We start from the raw sequence: 23,920 nt of genomic DNA on the forward strand, positions 1-23,920 counted from the left end.
AAAGAGATCCTGACTGAATAAGTTATTGGATGAATGAAAGGAGATCACAGACTCTCTACCGCCTAAACTCACTGTTTGTCAAATCATATCTATGGAAGAAGTTTGGCACCGTAAGGACTTTTATCTGAAACACATTCACTGCACGTGGAGAGGGTTTTTTGGGTCATTGACACTGAACACTAAGAGCCTTGAAGTGAAACTTTTCCCATTCCTGGACACAAAACAAACCTCCCCCCCCCCCCCCCCTTTCAGGCTAGATAGCAGGAGGGGGGTGGAGATTGCATTTATACTATAAGCTTTGGGATCTCACTTCCATTGCATGGAACGCTTTCAAAAATCAATAAACACAAATTTAAAAAAAAATAAAGAACAGCTGGCGTGAAGCAGTGAAATGAGTTTAGTGTAATGAGTCTTTCCCCGTAGAGGGCAATTTTCAAATGCCATTTACCTGGGTAAATCCCGTTTTTGAACGTTTCTCACCCTGAATGCAGATAAGAGCGCAGTGGCGTTGTGCCACAGCCTGTCTACGTTCACCCACGTGTTCATGGCGAAAGTCTTGGGGTGGGGCTGGGAACTTGACCCGTAATTGTTGTGTTTTCAAGACTACTCCTTTCTTTTTCTTTTGGCCTGGAAAAGGTGTCTGAAAAAGGAGGCGGCAGGTCTCTTACAGGTACCTTTTCCGTGGGCAGTTTTCGAAGGGAAGATTCGTGGGCATTCTGTCTTGGAAAGCCGACGCAGAGTCTGCTGCTAAAAGTATCCTTGGGCTCTCCACCTTGCCCACACAGTTATGAAAGTGTCGTCGTGCCACTGGCCTCTGCTTTTGGTGACCTTTTTTTGGTAAGAATATTCCATTGTCCTGGGCCCATACTCAGGTTTAGCCTCCAAAGTACAGGAGGGTGAAAGTGTCTCTACAGGCAGGGGAAGACGTGGGCAGAAAAGCCACAGTAGTCGCCCCCTCTTTCCAGCTCTCCAGTCTCTCTGGTCTCCTCCTCCTTCCTGTGCCCCTCTTTCCTCACTTCCCTCTGTCACCTGTTAGATTTTCTTCCCCCCATCTTTCCTCCCTCTGTTCTCTCCTCCTCCTCGTCTCCTCGTCTCCACTTCTCCCCTTCTCTTCCACCACCTTCATCTCTTCCCACAGCGCTACCCTTCCTCTCTGACCACATCCGTTCCTCCTCCTTTCAGGCTTTCCTCCTTCACCCTTCTCCTTTTGGTTCCTCTTCTCTCTCTTCTCCATCTCCCCAGCTTTTCATGCACTTCCCACCCCCTGGGCTGTGACAGTGAGGGCGGCAGGAAGACACCAGCAGCGTTGAGTTCACAGTCAGTGTGCACTTTTGTTCCCGTTGACTGCTCCTTCCTCTCTCCCACCCGCTTTTCTGTCTTAATATGATCCCTGAGAACCTCCAACGGGGTAACATGAGCCTGACATTTAGACCAATAGTATGCAAAAACATTTTATAAATAAGTCAGTGTAGATGCCCTGATCTGAGACTCCTTTGCCTGCCTCTTACAGTGTTGTCATTGCTCTGCCCACAAACTAGAAAATGTCTCCTCCAGAGTACATACAGTGCGTAGAAGGACCGCAGTTCTTACGCTACATTCCTATTTATTGTATTATTTCCTCGTGTCCTATAATGAACCAAAGCGATGTGTGAATTTAATGTACTTTGGGTGTGTGCAATGTTTTTTGGATGTCGGAACATCTGAGCATCCCAGGGCAGCTGGACGCTGGTGGGCTTTGGTGCAGTTGCTTAGCCTCTTGACTCCAGGGATGGGGATTGCGCTCCTATACGAGCTTGTGAAATGGAAGTAGCTCTCTAATGCTTTGAGTTCTTGCTTTAATTTGTAGAAACAAGGGGTACAAATAATGCGTTGCTTGTGACTGGAATGCCTTAATGCAGTAGGAGAGCGTGGAGGATCCTTTTCCCAGCTCATGGCAGCTTTTCTGTTTCCTCTTTTCGGCAGTGTTCAGTGAGGACCTACACGCCAGCTTGTACTTTGTCAATGCATCTCTGCAGGAGGTAGTGTTTGCTAGCACTTCGGGGACACTGGTGCCCTGCCCCGCGGCGGGGGTCCCTCCGGTGACGCTCAGATGGTACCTGGCTACGGGAGAAGAGATCTACGATGTCCCAGGGATCCGTCACGTCCACCCTAATGGCACTCTCCAAATCTTCCCCTTCCCTCCTTCAAGCTTTAATAACTTAATCCATGAAAACACTTACTATTGCACAGCCGAAAACCCTTCAGGGAAAATCAGGAGTCAGGATGTCCACATTAAGGCCGGTGAGTATGGATCTTTTTTTTACCTCTAAAAGCCAGACGTTCAACTAGTCCCCAGAAAGTCCAACTCCCTAGATTTTTTTTTCTTTCCCTGTTTCATGGGTCCTTTGTACTTTCTAAAATCTATTGATTGTGAGGGGCCAGTTCAGTAGCTCTGAGGTGTGGGAGACCTGGAATCTATTTCCGTAGCCCGGCCTCTGCTCCTTGGTTGGGGTGGGGTGGAATTCACAGTCCACGGGGGGGGGGGGGGGGGGGGGGAAAGAGTCCCAGGGATCTCAACAAGGCCTGTCTCTGTGGTGGGAGGGCATAAACAGGAGAAAGATTCCAGTGGTTTGTGAATGATGGCCTGATGTGCACTGTGCTAGTGGGGGGGTCTCTTCTGAACCAGCTGGAAGCCCCAAGGAGTATGAGGAAATGGCCCCCTTCCCATCCACACTCCTTCCTCTGAAAAAAAACAAAAAAAAACTGTGAGTGAATTCATTTTAATAGCTGCACTTTATTCTTATGTTTGGTACAATTTCTGACTTTCTTACCTTTTATATCTGTTACTTAATTATTTTTAACCATGTGCTCAGCACAGTTTGGCCTATGCTGCTGTTCCAGTGTTTTTACTTAAATATTACAGCATGGGTATGACATCACATCCTAACCAGCCAATCCCAATGTAGCTTCCAGCCATTAGCTCATATACCTGGAGAAGATGTTGGAGAGCACTGTATAAGTATCCCTAAAATCTATTACACTCTCTCTCTCTTGGGCAAACTCTCTCTTTGAACACAAAAATCACGATTTTCCAGTTTCCCTGGTCTAAAAGTCCTGTTCCTCCAGTGCAGGGGAAGGCAACTTGCGGACACCAATCTGCTCAGGTTTTCGGGATGCCCCTAATGGGTACATGAGAGAGCTTTTTGCTTGCACCTGAAGTGGTGGCATGCACATCTCTTTCGTGTACATTCATTAGGGATTGGCATCCAGAGGGAGCCTACCCCTGCTCCAATGTGTCTCAGGTTGTGATTGAAATAAGATAGCTAAAACATTTTTGGTTGGAATAACCAGGAATTTTATGCCTTCCTGCAGATGAGGCATTATTTAGGTGCATTTCTAAGTAGCAGTGAGAGTGCTTTTATGATTACCCCTGTCATCTATGAAAAATTTGGCTAACATTGCTTGCATGCCTCAGTTATCAGAGCAAACTGCTAAAAGAAAAGGTTTTGCAAATCAAGTGGCTGGCTGACAGTTTTTCTTTGAGGGAACTACAATTTAAAATGGTACACAGGACTGGTATACATTATAAAGTTGGTATAGCAGAGTCTAGTAAGTCCTGGGAGTGTTATAACTACTGAGGATCCTTTTAATCCAGGAGTGGCCAACTCTGGTCCTTGAGGGCCGCAAGCAGGTTGGGTTTTCAGGATATCCATAATGATTATTCATAAGATAGACTTGCACATGCACTGCCTCCATTGTATGCAAATTTATTTAATTATTTATTTGTAGAGTTTTATATACCGTTATTCGGTAGAGCCATCATAACGGTTTACAAAATATGCAATTATCATATCTATCTAATGCTTATGTATTATGGATATCCTGAAAGCCAGGCCTGTTTCTGGCTCTTGAGGACACAAACTGGCTACTCCTGCTTTATTCACTGTATGTGGCCCTGTAAGGAAATACATTTTTGAGCTAACATTACCTGATACATATTTAGACAAAAACGAGTCTCAGAATGTTTTGCAATTCTGATACGTACATGCTTTTGACACTCAGACAATAATGAGAAGGTTTAAATTAAATAAAGTGACCGGCAGCTCCATGTCAGAAGAGACAGGTTGAACCATTCCTGGTTTTATCCCAGGGCTTCTATGGGCTGCTTGTTCCAGCTGCTGTAGCAACAGCAGCTCCTAGAAAGTCCATGGCTTCAACGAGGTAAAACCAGTCCTGTTCAGTCCGTCCCTTCTCATGATAAGCCATCTGCTCATTTTCGATAAAGACCTTTCCTTCCTTCTCACCAGATCTCTCACTTTGGACCCGTTTCTTCCAAATGTTCCTCCTCTGTGTCCAGTAGTGTAAAAGAGCTTCACATTTCTGTTGACCTACGATGGCACTCATCTTCAATCCATCTCGTCCCTTTTTTTTGTGGAAAATTTCTAACCTGTTTCCTGCAAGTCGTATCAAAAAAAATTCATCCTCACCCTGGAGACTAATAACAAATCAGAGTGATAAATGGCAGCGACGTACTGCCCTACATTTCTCCGTTAGGAAGCTGAAATTATGTCTGGTTTGAGCTCAGCCAGATTCCCTAGTGTAGGGAGAGCTCTTCTGCGGTTCTTCACTTTCTCCCGCTTTGAGTCAGGGGTCACCTTGAGCGATTTAAGTCGGCCGGAGCATCAGCTGATGGATGGTTCCCTGCTCCCTTCCCAGGCCTGCAGTGCTTCCTCGGCATCACTCGGGCGCTGTTAGCCTCCTGCTCTGCGGGAGGCGACTCCCTTCCCCTGAAGGGGGGTCCAGGCACGCTGAGCTCTTGGAGGGCCTTTATTCTTGTCGGAAACCCAGCATTGAGCACCCCAGGGAAGATTCCTGCAAGCAGCGTCATGGGGATCGCATGCTGTGGTGTCTCTTCACAGACGGTATTTGGCTTGTTCCGCTCCATGCCTAATTTGCCTGCCCCCCTCCCCCCCCCCCCCCCCCATGGCATGGCCCTCTGTCTTTTCTGAACGCAGCACTGGTCTGCGCCTTTCTGTAGAACAAAAAATCACAACGGAGTGGCATGCCACCCCAATTATCACAACCAGAGACCAATAAAAAAAAAAACCAACCGGTGGAAGTGTAGGAGGAAATAGAACCTAATTACACCAAGTCTATATGCTCAGGGAATAGGATGTACAAAAATAAAATCAAACTTAAAAAAGCAGTAACATTAAACAGACGTTTTATTTTAAATAACTGTGAAACTAAAGCAGTCAAATGAACTGGTTCTCAAAAATTGCAACCCCCCCCCCCCCCCCCCCCCCGAGCATGGTCATGTTTCTGATGCATGAGGTGTAAACCTTGTGTAAATCTCTCTGTGTAAAAATAATGGGTTCCTGTCTGGTTGTCTGCATTGCAAGGTGTGTAGGGGGCGAGCCGTTGATAGGAGATGCGGGTGAATTGGAAAGCTTGCTGGGATGCAGCGTAGGGAGGAGACATCTGGGACAGGGGGAGGACGGGGTGGAGCAATATTTCACCCTAGGGTAGGAAGCGAGGGGAGATCTGGAGGTGGAAGCGGAGAAGAGAGGGGGAGAGGGCACCAGGACCTGGAAATGAGGAGGGGAGGGCCAGCCATCGAGCCTCAGCCCGGGACAGAGGCCGCACGGCGTGAACAGTGGCAATGGGGATGGCCCGGCCTGGATTCTGCCCGTGGCTCGCTCTCCTCGCAGCACTGCTGCAGCATCAGGGAAGGAGGGCAGAGAGAGCGAGAGCAAGGGGGATGGAGGGAGGGGAAGAAGGAAAAAAGAAATGGGGAACTGGTGAGGAAAGGAAGGAATGAGGGGGAGCAGCGGCGTGAACCCAGGGAGGCAGGGAAGGGACGAGGGGCCGAGTGTGGGAAGAGGGAAAAAGAGATGGAGAAACGGGGGAAGCGAGGAAAGAAAGGAAAGAGACATAAGAGGACAGAGTCGGTGAAGGAGTCTCTGGAGAGAGACAGGGAGGGCATTCAGATGTATGAGGAGGGAGCAACCTGATCATGTGCCCCCTAGCGGGCCACAGAATAATGAGCATTGCAGCTCAGTGGGGCCCGTATTATTAGTTTATTAAAAATAGGTGCGCTTACACCAAGATAACAAATCAGAACCAATCCAATTCAGAAACAAATCACGCGGAACTTAAAAAGATGCTGTCTAAATAGTGCAAAGGACTCTGGCGGAAGTGTTGTGTCAGTGTGGGGAAGAGTTCACATCACTCCCAGGCGGTGGTGTAGAAATCCAACAATCTCATTTTCCTTGATGATGCAAAACAGATTTTCAAACAAATTGATAGGGATATGCAGCTGGGAAAAGTTTGGCTTTTTTTTTTTATGTTTGTTTAGGTTTTTTCCTCTGTTTCATTGTTTTTATTAAATTTCCGTTTCCATTTAGTGTGGACTATTTTGATTTAGTGTGCCTTAATTTTTTTTTGTGCAAACTGAATATTGAAAATCAAACAAACAAATGCATATCTGTAATAATTACCATGATATTCACACCCCCCCCACTAGGACGTGGGGGTGTGTGTCTATCTGGCTGGAACCTAAATAACTTATAGAAAAGTTCCACAGGCACCCTTTTCACAGAGCTGGGTTGCAAAATCACATGGGACTACCCAATGTAGCTTCTGTTCATGGGCTGGAAACGAGCTATGTTGCTGGGGCATTAGTCAGCCAATGCTGAGCGTCACCAAGCTTCACTTGAAAGGTTCTGGATTGGCCGGCCCAGTGGCGGCTCAGGTGACAAGGTCCCCGGTTTGATCCTCAAGTGGAGGTTTCTGCTCCCTGGATTGATTGGCTCTAGGGATGCTGTGGAGTCAGGCTTGACAGTCTCGGGGGGAGAGGGGGAGTCATGGTCATTGAGTAGAGGTGACACCTAGTGGCTGGATTCAGGGCCCATGATTACAGGCTTTCAGATGGAGTCCTGGTACCATAGCGCCCCCGCCGGCTGAGAGAATGGCTGCCGTGACTGGACTTGGTGCATCGGGGCGGGGATATAAAATAAGGAACCACCCCTGGGTAGTTGTGAATGAAGGCTTATGGCACGAGATCCTAGCCTTGGATCCACTTGAAACGGACCTGCCAAGGGATAGGAGTAAACTAATAAAGGTCTGGATAGACACAGCTGCTGGGACGGTATTTTTGCACTGGTTGGGTTAGCATCACCACATCCCCATCTGCTTCCCCAGAGAGTTCAAGTTTCTCCTCCTCACCTGCTAGTGCCTCCACCTTGCAGCTCCTCATTACCTACCTCTCCATAGAGCTTTCTTCAGGAAAGGTGCTCTTATCTGTGTTCTCCTCCTCCTCCTAACTGTGCCGTACCCGTGAAACAACTTTCCTGAGTTGATGCGTCATATTTCCTCTCTGGCCCAATAAAAGTCCCACTTAAAACAAACGTGTTTTTGGGGTTGCTTTAAAAATCCTAAACCCTGGCTCTTCCAGGTTTTTAGCTATCTTGATTTTAATCATATGTGCTCCGATAAATATATTTTCTGAAACCTCTTACTTGTCTGAGTCTTTACTAAACATAAGCTCCATAGAGCAGGGACTGAACCTTGTGTGTATCTGTACAGCACAGTTTACATTTGGTAGTGCTACAGGAATGATGCTCGTAGTGATAGGGGACGCTGGGTAGCACCTGAGATGCAGGGAGATAAAGGGACCTGCCAAGAGTCGCCCAGAGAGTCAGGGCTCCTGCCTCCCGCTGTCACTGCTCTAGAGGCCCTCAGCCGTTCGTTCAGCAGAAGAGTACATGCTCAGTCTTCTCCCTTTCTCTTTCAGTTCTCCGGGAGCCCTACACGGTCCGTGTGGAGGACCAGAAAGCCATGAGAGGCAATGCAGCGGTGTTCAAGTGCATTATCCCCTCCTCCGTGGAGGCATACATCACCGTTGTCTCGTGGGAGAAGGACACAGTCTCACTCGTCTCAGGTAGGCCCAGCCTGGGATCCCGTCTTTCCGCTCGCTTCTCACACACCACCTTGTGCCTGGGGTTTCTCCTCCTTTCCCACAGTTGGTTCACTGTACGTCGAGCACTGGTCAGGCCTGGCTTAGGAATTGGGTGAGATAGGCAGCTCCCAGACTCTAAGGCAACATTTCAACATTGTGAAGCGAAATGTCGGGTCCTGTCCGCTGACATGCTTCTCAGTGAGTGCCTAATATTAAAATATACTTCTGGATACGTATCTGATGTGCATAGCTCAGTAGGGACCTGAGACCAACCCAAGGGTTCTCTTCCATGTTTCTAGACCCTACTGATGGGAGACACTGACCTCACTCTGCTCTGTAAGAATCAATCTGTTCCCAGGATGCTCGTGTACTTTCCAAAATTAAAGAACAGGATTGCAGCCTTTTATGCACTTCATCCAAAAGCATTAAGCAGGAAGTCTTCAAAATGGGTCACTTTTTACAGATAGTTAAGAATGAGCAAAAATGAGGGTTGTTCTCAGTATCAGCTCTGGAGGGCTTTGCAGACTCATAGTAAATGTATAGGCGTCTTTTACTTGCCAAGTGTTTTTGAACCCAAGATATCAAATCCATAGGAGAGTTACCTGGATATTTGTGCAAAACTTGTGGATCAGGTCCTTGATCCCAAATAACTGCTAGATGATAAGGAACTTTGGACAGCATCCTAAAGATCCTATATTCTGGGGGATCTTTCATAAATCAAATGGGCTCATTTTGCCAACTTGTAGTAAGAGAACACAGATGGTGTAAGTGTCGCAACATGAGAACCTGAGTTCCATCTGCAAAGCTCTATCACGTGACTTGTATAGCTCTTCACCTTCTCAATCCACAGGGGGAATGTTTAATTTCCTGTCACTTTGAGACTGTCATGGATTAACATGGCGTATGGGGTAGGGGGTGTGGTGGGTGGCTGGCGGCAGCATGTGCACAAACTTTCTCTGTTACACACACATACACATTCACACTCTCATACACTCACATCTTCATTCGCATACTGTCTCACACATGTACCTGCTTGTACACACACAGATTTTAATTTGTACAGCTGGTTAACACGTTTTTCAAGTGGTACATAAAGTCCAGATAAATGAAATTAAAACCCTCTCTCACACACATGCACACTCACTTCTCTCCATCTTCCACACAAGCGTGCAAAGTCACACTCACATGACCACATACACTCCTTTTCTGCTTCTCACACCCATACTTGCTCATTCTCTCTCCTCGTCAGAAACCCACCCAGCCACCGCAGTCTCCGTTTTCCCCAGGCCCTGCGGAACCAATGTTCTTCCTCCTTTTGCAACGCGGGTCTGAGGCTTTCCCTGTTTCATTTTCCCTGCATGGGGCCCGATTCTGCTGCTCTGCCGCCTCCTGCGCGGAGGGTTGATGCCCGTTTCTTGTTCGCCTTGCGGGGGGCTGACACTCCCCTTCCCCCCCTCCCCTTTCGGCCCGCACTGCTCCAGCGACCTTTTATTTCGGGACCTGCTTCTGCAGCAGCATCTGGAATGTTTGGATGTTGGCCCCGCAGGTCCGGCAATTTGTTCAGAATTCCAGCATCTCCGAGCCAAATCCAGAGAGATCCCAGGTAGGCAGGTAACTCTTTAGAGATCAGTTTCTGCAGCTTGTCTCTCTAAGGCCCCGTTGTGAACTCCTTGTTCCTCTCTCTGACCTAGATCTAGTATCTCTCTAGAGGTCATCATAACCCCTGGCTGGCACATCCCAAAAATGCCCCCATAAACGGGATTTATGGAAGAAGGGTGATACCATCTCGGAATTTAGAGCATGGATTTAAATTTAGACAGGGAGCTTACGTGTGATGAGGATTGTCTCAAATCTCATTGCCTTCTTGAACGCTTGTCGGGGCTTTTGCACTACAGAAGCAGATCTCCGAGGAGCACCAGGCTGACTCAGGAAAGAGTGGTCCCTATCTCAGAAAGAAGAGTGCCTCTGACATAGAACCGTCCACAGGGAGTCGTGACCCCCTGTTGGGCCACCAATGCTTTGTGCAGCCCACAGTGTTTCTCCATCCATGCATGGATTTGATCCATCCCTGATTTGTATCTGAGACGTGAGAGATGCCTTTTTATCTATAGCATGGTTATTTCTGCTCTCGAGCCCTCCACTGAATTTTTCTGAGGTTTCTGAGGTCAGAACAGGTATTTTGGTTTGCAGGTAATCTGCATGCAGCTTTGGAAGGGGGGGGAGGGAGCAATCACAATTTGGTTCATTATACCGGGGAAACCCAGAATCAAAGATTTGTGAAAACCGCTGTGGAAAATTGTCATTCAGTGTTAATTCACCTCCTCTCCACTGCTTTCCAAAACGGAGCTGAACAGCAGTTGACATCTCAGCATTACTTGGGTGATACATAGAGAAGTCTTGAAGGAAATTCAAACAATTGCTGTATATTTTACTGTTCATACAGACAATAACAATTTTGGCATCTTTTACCAAAACTTTGTTCTGATTGGGCATTCTGCTTATACAAAAGGTTCCTTAAAATCTTCTGTGCCTCTGAACCCAATAATTCTTAATCCAGGCCTGATTTTGCTCATTGCCCCTGACTAGGGCTTGAGATATACATATACAACTGAATTTTACTTTGTATTGTTCAGAGACTTTATTACATGCATTTAGGTTATTAGTATCTATAAAAAAAAAAGTTTTTTTATTGATTACAAATTTGATTTTGTATCATTTGGTTGAGTTGACTTTGGATATCCAGTACCCCTATTTTTCCGCAAACATTTGTTGGCCAGGGAGTGTGGCTGTGTGGAAGTGGGATTTCTTGGTACAGAAGCCAGCGTGCTTGTGCAATGGATGGTATTCTGTACAAAGAATAGGCTGTCAGAGTTGCAGGGTGATTTCCTTCTGGCTGAGCTAAGTCTAAAATATTTCCAGGAAAAAAAAATGCAGAACACAGTTTGATTCTGTTAGTGTTGGAACTAGACCATGCATGGGAAATCTCAGGAATAGACAAATGCAACTTGTATTGAGGAATCAAGAAAATATGTGCAGAATTTTTCTGTGGATGATCCATAAAAAAGTCATGCAAGCAGCAAACCAGCAAAAAATACTGTGAAGCTGTTGCCCAGAAGTGCTTTGTTTTAAGTGCATTTGTAGCCTGACTATGCAGTCGTACAGAATGTTCTGTATATGATGTTGTTATATACTAAGATTGGACAGTAATACTGGTGGCTGTGATATGAGCTGCAGGAATGGACATCATTGTGGAAATTCATGCACAGTAATCACATGGACAACAAAAGATAAAACAAAGGGTATTCTTTCATTTTGTGCTCATGGGGAAAAAATGACTTAGTAATCCTACCCCCAAAATATATATCAGTTAATCAATGAGGCACTCTAGTGCTACGCTGTTGGATCTTGGCTCCCCATGGGTGTTTGAGAAGTGGTGCTATCCCCCAATAATGCGCTTCCCGACTTATCTTATGCTTTGTTTTGTTTTAAACAAAGAAAATGCATTTGACAATATGTGTCTGATTTATGTCATCATGTAATACAGGCAGGAAATCTTTGGCAGCCATTTTCACTGTAAGTACCCAAGAAAGAGATCTAGGCGTCATAGTGGATTATACATTGAAATCGTCGGCTCAGTGTGCTGCGGCAGTCAAAAAAGCAAACAGAATGTAAGGCATTATTAGGAACGGAATGGTTAATAAAACGAAGAATGTCATGATGCCTCTGTATCGCTCCATGGTGAGACTGATCTGGAATATTGTGTACAATTCTGGTCGCAGCATCTCAAAAAAGATATTGTTGCAGTGGAGAAGGTACAGAGAAGGGCTACCAAAATGATAAGGGGAATGGAACAGCTCCCCTATGAGGAAAGACTAAAGAGGTTAGGACTTTTCAGCTTGGAGACGAGACGACTGAGGGGGGATATGATAGAGGTGTTTAAAATCATGAGAGGTCTAGAATGGGTAGATGTGAATCGATTATTTACTCTTTCAGATAATAGGACTAGGGTGCATTCCATGAAATTATCAAGTATCACATTTAAAACAAGTTGGCGCAAATTCTTTTTCACTCAATGCACAATTAATCTCTGGAATTTGTTGCTAGAGGATGTGGTCAGGGCAGTTACTGTAGCTGGGTTTAAAAAAGATTTGGATACGTTCCTGGAGGAAAAGTCCATTAACTGATATTAATCAAGGTGACTTAGGGAATAGCCTCTGCTATTACTGGCATCACTAGCATGGGATATTCTTGGCGTTTGGGTACTTGCCAGATACTTGCAACCTTGATTGGCCACTGTTGGAAACAGGATGCTGGGCTTGATGAACCTTTGGTCTGACCCATTATGGCAACTACTTGTGTTCTTAGGAACGTAGTACACAGGCTTTAAGTGTGACTCATGCAGTGTGCTCCTGGCATTGCAAGCCAGAGGGGCTAATACATTACACTGTTGTATAGTGCACAGTAAATGCTTAATGAGGATGCCTTGGAACTCTTGGCCTGGAATTGCATCTTCTGATTGACTTGCATCTCAGTGATGGTGGCCTGGTTTTAAAAAGTCTGAAGTTCTCCATATTGCAGCTGCAGATTCAGCAATAGCAAAAATCCCTGCAAAAAATTTAAGAAAACAAAGCTACATGATATTTTTGTAAGAAATGTGCTTTGCTTTGTCTCTATAATCAATTGTACAATAATATGGCCATGCACATTTAAGACTAATCAGAGAAAATTCTTTTTCACTCAACGCCCAATTAAGCTCTGGAATTTGTTGCCAGAGGATGTGGTTAGTGAAGTTAGTGTAGCTGGGTTCAAAAAAGGTTTGGACTAGTTCTTGGAGGAGAAGTCCATTAACTGCTATTAATTAAGTTGACTTAAGGAATGACCTCTGCTATTACTGGCATCAGTAGCATGGGATCTTCTTAGTGTTTGGGTACTTGCCAGGTACTTGTAACCTGGATTGGCCACTGTTGGAAACAGGAAGCTGGGCTTGATGGACCCTTGATCTAACCCAGCATGGCAATTTCTTATGTTCTTAACTGAAATAGTGACAGTTTATTAGCCTTTATCTTTGATTCCCAGGCCGACAAATAGGATGCTAAGTCATAACAGTTTTCTGCCATTACTCAATGGTTGTGGTTTGTTTAGAGAGAAGTTTCACACTGCCCCAGATACTTCATAGCAGAGTCACTCCTGTATCAATTGGGTTAGAGAAGAAAGTGTTTAATGTGGGGAAAAAACCAGCACATACTATCCCAGCAGTTCATTCGGCATTGGGCAGTCCACGGATGCAGAGGTGTTTTGGTTCTTACATTGCCATGATTCACGTGCACAGTAGACACAGTAATGTCACATGACTGTGGCAGGATAGTTTGGTTATATGTTACATCTTTTTATACAAAAAAAAATCATTGAACTCAACTTAGCATATGTCCCAGATTTGTAGGCAATACATTTTGCTTAATTGTCAGGTACTCATGCAATTTTAATGGCACATATGGAAGACTGGGCTTTCATTGCCAACGAGTTTTTGCATCGACATCAAGTAAGTCCTGGTTCTGAGGGGCAGGCACTGTGCCAAGGATGGCACCTTTATTGGCAGAGTATAAACAGGAATTCTGTGAGCTTTAGACAGATGCATCTTTCTCTGATCCCATGGAGGGAGGCCGCTGCCATGCCTGGCTCAAGGCGCAGGCGGATGGGAGAAGGAAAGAAATCCCCTCAGGCTGGGGTGTGGAATCCAGGTGCTGAACCTTTTGGTCCTTCATCTGCTTGCTAGCTCTTGTTGAAATGGTGCATGGTGTCATCAAGGACCGCAGGCCCTCAGTCTAAGGCTGGAGACCAATGAGGGAAGGACTTTCATAACCCTCCACTGCTCGCAAGCTCATGTCATTGGGCTGTAAGATTTCTTCCAACGTTCACAGGACAAGGTGGTTATAATGTACACACCTCCCAAATTTCTTTCTAGGTATTAACGCTTGGGGAAAGAATGTACTTAAATCGTTTAACTGTCCAATGATATTCCAGTTTCCTAAAATAGTACACATTTATAACATGACCCACTGATACTGGTGAATGAAAGCTGCCATGTGATCCACTGATGAAGTTGTTTTGTGCCATAATCTTGTTTAGGTAAAAAGCACCGGTGTGGGAATGGCAAATCTTTAAGATCAATTAAACTCTACAATAATCAAAAGAAATAATTCCTATAGTACTGCTAAGGCATGCCAGGTGCTTCTCCTCCTTTGACCTTGGAGTACAGTTAATGGCAGCTAAAGGGTTTCAGAGGCATCTCACATCCGGACCGGCAGGGTCGCTGCAAGCGCCAGGGATCTGAAGTCTTCTATAAAATGAGCAGCTTTACCAAAAAATCTCTGTGGGACAGAACTGAGTTTATATCGTTGTGATGGTATACTACTTAACGACGGTATAGAAAAGATTTTAAATAAATAAATAAATCCCTACCTTCCCTAATGCAGAGCTGACCAAAGTACTTTTTTTTTTTGCAGCATGAAATGAAATGCTGTAGGGGGTAAATATCTGCAGGTACTGAACCATTTTATGTGGCTCAGGGGTTTTGCAGAATTGAGATTGATCCAAGCCTTGCAGCTCTTGCAGTAGAGACCTGCCTTCCTTCCTCTGGAAGTGAAAGGGAACAAGAGCCCCAAAAAGTGTTGTGAAAGTTTGTTTGTTTTTTTTCCAGTTAGAAAAAAAAAAAAAGTAAAAAAAAAATGTATTTGAATTTTCAAATGTGCACATAAAAAATGAGCAATTATGCATGTAAAATAGATCCGTGAGTATATGGCATTTTAGAGACCTCAACATCTATGCGTAAATCAGGATCCACGAGGAAATTTGTGCGTGCAAAAAAGGGGCGGGGCCAACATGTATGCAAGTAAGTTGCTATTTTATAAGCCATGTAGGTATGTAAATTTGGACGTTTACTCGCGTATATTAACTCCTCAATATCTGGAGCAAACTATTATAAATGTCTTAAAAGTGAAATACTGATTGGAGGGGGGTCTGGGTGAAATGGGAGGACTTCAGGCTGAAGAGCCAGGAAGGTCTTGACTACCTGCAGATGCACTAGGTGAACTGGTAGACCAATTGGTAAAACTGGTAATTTCACTGCCATGCAGCTTTTAAAGTTATCCTCCCTGTGTTTTTGTACAATTGTTGTGAGTTTGCGGGATGGTGAAATGTGTGAATGTGTATCGGTGTGCATGTAGGGGGGGAGGTTGGTAGGCAGGACAGCGTGATCCCAGCACATGTCTTGCTTATCACCCTTCAAGCCTCAAAAAGCAGAGAGAAGCTCTGAAACAGTCTTAGGGACCTTTTCTATGGGGTGGGAGGAGTGAGGTGAACAGTGCAAGAATGGCTAATTCAGTAATTTATTGCTTGAAATTCAGCCATGTACAGCACTGAAATGAAGCCATCTTTCACATAGTGATGTATTGTTTGTTGGCTTTAAACATAAAGAGAGCATAAGATGTGCCTTTTGAATCAGACCAAAGGTCCATTGAGCCCCCAGCATTCTGAAGAGCTCAGTAACCCACAATCCAGTAGGAGCACTGAGAGGAGAGGATCACCTTTCTGGTGGCTGAAAATAATCGGTAAGTACTGCTTGGGGAAATTTTAGAACTTAAGTTTCGGGGAGGAGAAAGCTATTTGAGGTATATTCTTTAGTGTGTTTGTGTCTGTATTAAATAGCTAGTCAGAGGGCAGGCAAAAACCAGGAGTTTTGTGTGTTTCTTTCCCTCTCTCCTACCCCTCTCCCACCCACCCCTACTTCATCCTTTAATTTATAGGCAGCTGACATTTTCTCACTAAAAAAAAAAAAAATTAACCTGCCTTTTAACTTAAATTCAGAAATTACCCACTGCTTATCAAGAGTGTAATCATTCCCTTGTAGGTAACAACCAGATAAATAGTGAATACACTAATACATTTAAAGGACCTTAATTGTACACATTCCTATTCCCATAGCAAGCTAAACTTAACTAGGAACTGAATAAATTTAAGATGAAGGCAGAAGTCTAGCAGCAAGAGGGAGGCCTCCCAGTCTTTTGCATAGAGTGTCTCACATATATGATTTTTTTACCTGCCGGTGAGAAGTTGTATTGTGCACTGTGTGCAAAGAGCTCCTGTCTCTCAGAGAATCAGTCTGATCTCTGGAGGCTAGAGTGGCAGACCTGGAGGAGCTGAGGCAGACAGAGAGGTATATGGATGAGACCTTCAGGGACATAGTAGCCAAGACCCAACTCCGATCTGCCAGTCCTGGTGCTGCATTGGAGGAGGAAGGTCTCCTGATCAGAGAGCATCAACCTGGTGCATCAAGAAAGGATCCTGTAACGCATTGTCCTCTCGCACTGAGGATGGGTCTCGCAGGGCTACTGCCTAGGAGGGAAGGGTTAGGTCTGCCATCATAGTTGGTGATTTGATTATTAGGAATGTAGATAGCTGGCTACCTGATTTGCATGAGGATTGCCTGATAACATGCCTACCTGGAGCGAAGATGGAGGCTCTCAAGCATCTCGTAGGATTTTAGACAGTGCTGGGGAGGGTTGGCTGTCGTGGTACATGAGGGCAACAAGGACATAGGAAAATGTGAGAGGGAGGTACTGGAAGCCAAATTTAGGATCTTAGGTAGAAATCTGAAATCCAGACCTCTAGGGTAGCATTCTCTGAATTGCTCTCTGTTCCACACGCAGGTCCCCAGAGGCAGGCAGAGCTCTGGAGTCTCAATGTATGGATGAGACAATGGTGCAAGGAAGAAGAATTCAGTTTTGTAAGGAACTGGGGAACCTTTTATGGAAAGGGGAGTCTTTTCTGAAGGGATGAGCTGCACCTTAAACAGAGTGGAACCAAGCTGTTGGCGCTAACCTTTTAAAAGGAGATAGAAAATCCTTTAAACTAAATCAAAGGGGAAAGTAGCGCATGGTTTGGAGGCGGTATCTGCAAAGGATACTAATGAAGCATTAGAGTTAGGGCATTCCATCAGAGAGGCTCCAGTAATAAAAAAAAAATAAAAAATAGTAGTCCATGTGTCTATATGTAAAGACTCACCTGAGCTAAAAGATTCCAAATTATCCCTGACATCTGAAAAGCAGAATGTTAATACAAACAAAAAACACACTTTGAAATGTTTGTATGCTAATGCCAGAAGTCTAAGAAGTAAGATGGAAGAATTAGAGTATATAGCAGTGAAAGATGACATAGGTTTAATTGGCATCTCAGAGTCATGGTGGAAAGAGGATAACCAATGGGATAGTACAACACCGGGGTACAAATTATATCGCAATGACAGAGAGGAGCATCCAGGAGGCTGTGTGGCGCTTTGTCTGGGATGGCATAGAGTCCAACAGGATAAAGATCCCGCAAGAGACTAAACACACAATTGAATCTTTATGGGTAGAAATCCCTTGCATGTTGGGGAAGAGTATAGCGATAGGAGTATACTACCGTCCACCTGGCCAAAATGATGAGATAGCATTTCACTATCTAAGAGAAATTAGGGAAGCTATCCAAATTTGTAGTGCAGTAATGGGAGATTTCAATTACCCCAATACTGACTGGGTAAGTGATAGTTTTATGAAGCAATTGGTTCAAGAACCAATGCGAGAGGGAGCAACTTTAGATCTAATTCTCAGTGGAGTGCAGGATTTGGCGAGAGACATAATGGTGGTGGGGCCACTTGGCAATAGTGATCATAATGTGATCAAATTTGAATTAATAACTGGAAAGGGGACAGTAAGTAAATCCACGGCTCTAGCACTAAACTTTCAAAAGGGAAATGAGAAAAATATAAAAAATATTTAAACCCCCCCCTCCCAAAAAAAAAAATCCAACCCTCAAAGGTGCAGCTACAAAGGTTAAGAGTGTGGAAGAGGCGTGGACATTGTTAAAAAATACTTTCTTAGAAGTGCAGTCCAGATGTATTCCATGCATTAAGAAAGGTGGAAGGAAGGTTATTTTATCCAAAAGATCTTCATTCAAAAATTGGAAGAAGGATCTATCAGAAGAAAATAGGATAAAGCATAAGCGTTGGCAAGTTAAATGTAAGACACTGATAAGACAGGCTAAGAGAGAATTTGAAAAGAAGTTGGCTGTAGAGGAAAAACCCAATAATGAAAACTTTTTAAAATATATCCGAAGCAGAAAACCTACAAGGGAATTGGTTGGACGGTTAGATGATTGAGGGGTTAATGGGGCACTTAGGGGAAGATAAGGTAATTGTAGAAAGACTAAATAAATTCTTGCTTTAGTGAAGATGATGTTGGGGAGATACCCGTTCCGGAGATGGTTTTAAAGGGTGACTATTCAAATGAACTGAACCGAATCACGGTGAACATGGAAGATGTGGTAGGCCTGATTGACAAACTGAAGAGTAGTAAATCACCTGGACCCCAGGGTTCTGAAAGAACTAAAAAATGAAATTTCAGACCTATTTCAATTAATTTGTTACCTATCATTAAAATATCTGTTGTACCTGAAGACTGGAAGGTGGCCAAAGTAATCCCAATATTTAAAAAGGGCTCCAGGGGTGATCTGGGTAACTATAGACCAGTGAGTCTAATTTCAGTGCCAGGAAAATTGTGGAAACTGTTATAAAGAATAAAATCACAAAACATTTAGATAGACATGGTTTAATGGGACACAGCCAGCATGGATTTACTCAAGGGAAGTCTTGCCTCACAAATCTGCTTCAATTTTTTGAAGGGGTGAATAAACGTGGATAAAGGTGAACCTGTAGAAGTAGTGTATTTGGATTTTCAGAAGGTGTTCGACAAAGTCCCTCATGAGAGACTTCTAAAAAGTCATCGGATAGGAGGAGATATCTTTATGGATTGCAAACTAGTTTAAAAAAAAAAAAAAAGAAAAGAAAACTAGGATTAAATGGTCTGTTTTCAGAGTGGAAAAAAGTAAACAGAGAATGCCTCAGGGATCTGTACTTGGACCTGTGCTTTTTAATAAATTTATAAATGGTCTGGAAAAGGGGTACGATGAGTGAGGTGATCAAATTTGTGGATGACACAAAATTATGCAGAGTAGTTAAATCTCAAGCGGATTGGGATAAATTGCAGGAGGACCTTGTGAGACTGGAAGATTGGGCATCCAAATGGCAGATGAAATTTAATGTGGACAAGTGCAAGGTGTTGCATATAGGGAAAAATAACCCTTGTTGTAGTTACACAATGTTAGGTTCCATTGTAGGAGTTACCAACCAGGAAAGAGATCTAGGCATCATAGTGGATAACACATTGAAATTGTCAGCTCAGTGTGCTCTGGTGGACAAAAGAGCAAACAGAATGAGGAATTATTAGGAAGGGAATGGCAAATAAAACAGTGGATTTCTTATTGCCTCTGTATCGCTCCATGGAGAGACCACACCTTGAATATTATATGCAGTTCTAGTTGCTGCATCTCAAAAAAGATATAGTTGCACTGGAGAAAGGGCAAAGAAGGGCAACCAAAATGATAAGGGGCATGGAACTGCTGCCCTATGAGGAAAGGCTAAAGAAGTTAGGGCTGTTCAGTTTGGAGAAAAGGCTTAAACAGGTTAATGTAAATCCATTATTTACTCTCTCAGAAAATAGAAGGACTAGGGGGCACTCCATGAAGTTAGCAAGTAGCTCATTTAAAACAAATCAAAGAAAATTCTATTTCACTCCGCACATAGTTAAGCTCTGGAATTCATTGCCAGAGGATGTGATTACAGCAGTTAGTGTAACTGGGTTTAAACAAAATTTGGATAAGTTCCTAAAGGAAAAATCCAGTTAATAAGCAATAGTAGCTTGAGATCTATTTAAGGTTTGGGTACTTGCCAGGTACTTGTGTCTTGGATTGGCCACTGCTGGAAACAGGATGCTGAGCTTGATTAGACTGACCCAGTATGGCATATCTTATGTTCTTGTCCTGTCCCTGATAGTGGTCCATCTAGCTCAAGAGGAAGTACCCGGAAGATCCCAAGGAATAAATCCATACCTTGTTGCTCACTCTGAGGGATAAGCAGCATTGACTTTCCCAAGTCTGCTTGGCTAGTAACTGTTTATGGACTTTCCTTCAAGAACTTGGGTAAACCTTTTTTAAATTCAGCTATGCTAATTGCCTATACCACATCCTCTGGTTACTAATTCCATAGCTTGATTATGCATTGAATGAAAAGAGGTTTACTCCAATCTGCTTTAAATCCGCTACTTGTTAGTTTCATGGCGGGTCCCCTAAACCGTCCTCTGTTTCAGTGGTTCTCAACCTTTTTTCTCTTGAGACACACCTGGCAGGTAATGCTTGCAGGCGTGACACGCTGAACACTTGACCACCTCAGGGCTAAAAGTAAACATATACTCTGCATTTACAGGAACCCACCCCCATCCCCAAACAGTGGATGCAGAGCAGAACTAGGATATTTCAAATACAATTCGCTATATAAAAAAGATATTCTGATTCTGGTGCTATCTCAGTAACAGAACGACAAACTCCCTTACTACCAGGCGCATTGTAAAATACAAAACCTGAAGGAAAAAAAAACCACTCAGCACGTGTGTAGCAAACCTTCCATACCATAGCAATACTAACTCCAAGAACTCAAACAGCAATAGCCCTTCCTGTGAAAAGGCAGCAGTGCAGCACCAATGCATGTCCTACTGAGAATGAGAAAATGCAACAAAGAAGATGGATACAAATCCCTACCTTCTGGTAAAATTCATTCCTACCCAGTCTGGCACTCCGTTTCTCAAAGAAAATAAATGGACTCTGAGACATTCAGGTTAAAGCACCGTCCTTAAGTTTTTAACTTGTACACTCTATGGTAAAATCTCTTTTACCGGCCTATCTTCTTTCCAGCTTGTTGCAAGCTTCCAAGTTCTCTCCCCCTGTTGATTGTAACTTTGACTTATTCCTACTTATTGTTATCTTTCGTTTACTTGAATTTGTTACTCTAGTTTTTCCCTTTGTTAAACTGTAAACCGATCCGATATGGTAATTTACTATGAAGGTCGTTATAAAAAACTGTTAAAACTGTTAAAATACCTCACCTTAGTCACACATACAGGTCCGACCTTCACCGAATACAGAATAAAAGACCACAAATTACAAATGTGGAGACAAAAACTGGAATGGAAACCTCAAAAAGCCACTCTGCATGCAGTGCAAAACTGGAGAGCTAGAAACAGAAATTCATATCCTCCTACACTAAGCAAAGTAAAGATAGAAGAAATGCACATTCCCAAAACTGAATATTACGGCTCTTGCATCCCGTCACTCCCCTTCCATGCCTCCATCATCCTTCACTTTCCCAATTATTCTCTTTCATTCATCTGCTTACACTCACATCCCTACCCAGCATTCCTGACTCCCCATATCCTCTTCCCTGTGCTTCTTCTCTCTCCTGCTTGACTCTCCCTACCCGCTTCATCCCATCTCCCTGCCTGCCCAGCTACTCCGACCCCCTCTGTTTCTCACCGCTTCCTGCTCAGCAGCCCCCACACTCACCCTCCATACACAGGTAGAAGGTGAGGGCAAAGAGGTTGGGGATTTTGGGAAGATGAAGGTGGAACGGAGAGGGAGTGTGAGGGGTTGCTGAGCAGGAAGCGGTGAGAAACAAGGGATCCAGGTAGCTGATCCTCAGCATCACTCCCAGACTCAGCAGGGGAAGATAAAGTTTGTGTCCCATCAGGCCCAGAACAGCAGGAGCTGGCAATGTCTCACTCTGATCTGGGTGAAGGAGGAAACAGCCTCCCACTGGGCCAGAAAGAAGAGAAGGAAGTGAGAGGAGCCTCCCATCAGGCCCAATGTAAGAGAAGTCAGCCAACTCCCACCCAGGCTGATAAGGAGGCAGCCGTCTGCTGGCCCTGCGATGCACCTCCCAGGACCTCGCGACACACCAGTGGGTCCCGACACACCTGTTGAGAGCCACTGCTCTATTTAGTTGTTGCACCCCACTCATGATTTTATAGACCTCTGACACTTCCTCTGTCAACTCTCTTCCAAGGAGCCCTGACCTGTTTAGCCTTTCTTCATAAGGGAGCCATTCCATCCCCTGTATCATTTTTGTGGCCCTTCCCTGTACCTTTTCCAGTTCCCCTATATATCTTTTGAGATGGGGTAACTAAAACTGCACACAGTGCTCAAGGTGCGGTCGCTTCAAGGATCGATACAGAGGCATTATGATATTTTCAGTTTTATTCTCCATTATTTTCCAAATAATTCCTAACCTTGCATTTGATTTTTTGACTTCTGTGCCACTCTGAGCTGAGGATTTCAACATATTGTCCACAATGACTCCAATATTTCCTTGGATTTCTCCCGAGTTTATCCCCTTTTACCTTCATCCCATGACCCCTCCTTCCAGAGCCTTCTTTCCTGTTGAAAGAGCCCAGCCTTCGCTGGAACCCAGCATTGAGTACCTATAGTTGGGGTTATTTTTCCCTATCTGCATCTCTTGGTGCTTGCCACAGTAAATTTCATTTAGAAGGCCAGTTTCTTCCCAGTATGGCAAGCTCCTTCTGCAGTTCCTCACAGTCTGCTCATATTTTAAGAACTGTGTCACCTGCAGATTTGACCACTTCACTCACTGCTCTTTTTTCCAGATCATGAATGTAAGTTTTAAAGAGCACGGTACAGATCCCTGGGGCAGTTCCACTCTTCATCGTTCTCCATTTGTAAAAACAGCTGGCTGCTCCCCAGCACACTCTAAAATCCTACGGGAAGATTTTATAAGTGCTGCTCGTGCAGAAATGGCCCCATACACGTGCAATGCAAATTTTAAGAAGCTGCAAAGTGCGCGCGTACATACTCGTGCGGGTGTTGAGAACACGGGGGTAGAAAAGGGGTGGGGCGTGGATGTTCCTGGGCGGGGCCAAGAATCACCTGGGTAACTTCAACTTTTGAAAAAAAAAGCTGAATTTTAGTGGGGCAAAAACAAAGACCCTGCTACACATTTAAAAAATATTCTCATCGCTGTTGGGTAATTCTTCTTCTTTTGAGCCAATGAAAAGTATAATAACCTGCAAAGGATCCTGATATTTTCAATACAAGGGATGTCAGACAGTGCGTGCATTGTTTACAGTATATTCTCAGCATTGGTTAAACAAAAGTTTCTTGATTTATGTGCTTTTATCTCTGTTTTAATGTGATTGATGAGCTATTTCAATAGTATGATTGTAACCCCTGGACTGGGGTCCTCTCTAGATGTCCACGAGGTAAACAGAAATTCTTGGGGCTGAATATTGTGCAGACACTTCACTCACTCGCTACCCAGCCCCGATAACCTCCTGGGCCATGGGCATTCTCTTCAACTCTCAGTGGTAACAATCACTCGGGAAACAGATCGATGGTCCAGCAGAACTTTACTGAAAGGCTGCTTCAGATCTGAAACGGGATGCTTTTTACAAGTCTCTTTCCAGAAAACAAAGTTACTTGTTACTCTGGCGTTTCTTCAGTAATCCAATCTCAAACAGGTCCTTCTCTACTCTGGTGGTAGTTGGGGGGGGTCTGCCCAGTGTAACTCCCCATTTACCACACCTTGACTCAGAAGTCTTGTGTCGCCGCCTTATTCCTGCCTCTGTACTCCAGTCCCTGGTTTTAAGCTGGGTGGATTCCCCGTCTCTCCTCTTCCTTGGCACCTGCCCCTCCCCACAGACACCGGCGGAATGTCCAAGCTCTCGTCAGAATTTGCTTGGGGTGGGGGCTGTCTCCCTCCGTTGGAGAAAAGCAGAAGCACAGGATGGAAACCTTCCTGCAAAGAGAGTCCAAAGCAGGCCAATTCTCTCTCTCTCTTCCTCAATTAGTAAAACTCAAAAGAGAGAGCCTCGAAATTCTTCTCCAAATCCTAGCCACGATGTTGGAGTTCCACCTTCGCGGAGCGGAAGGATGGAGGGCTGCCATCTCCAAAACCCCCCCCCCAAAAAACCAACAAAAAAAACAAACAAACAAAAAAAAAAAACAGGGGTGGGTAAGAGTATGGGGCAGGGGTGTGGCCTGCTTGTT

The 23,920-nt window shown here is 44.4% G+C and overlaps 1 long non-coding RNA gene across 2 annotated transcripts in view; it reads left to right on the forward strand.

Moving 5' to 3' along the window:
- Positions 1–7,915, forward strand: part of LOC115076861 — a 146,491-nt gene extending 138,576 nt beyond the window's left edge. For both annotated transcript variants that reach the window (XR_003852879.1, XR_003852880.1), the window contains 2 exons: positions 1,963–2,280; positions 7,775–7,915. This is a non-coding gene — a long non-coding RNA (uncharacterized LOC115076861). The remainder of the gene's footprint in view (positions 1–1,962; positions 2,281–7,774) is intronic.
- The last annotated feature ends 16,005 nt before the right edge of the window (positions 7,916–23,920 follow it).

Source organism: Rhinatrema bivittatum, chromosome 15, assembly GCF_901001135.1.
Source record: "Rhinatrema bivittatum chromosome 15, aRhiBiv1.1, whole genome shotgun sequence".
In the NCBI taxonomy this organism is placed as follows: domain Eukaryota; kingdom Metazoa; phylum Chordata; class Amphibia; order Gymnophiona; family Rhinatrematidae; genus Rhinatrema; species Rhinatrema bivittatum.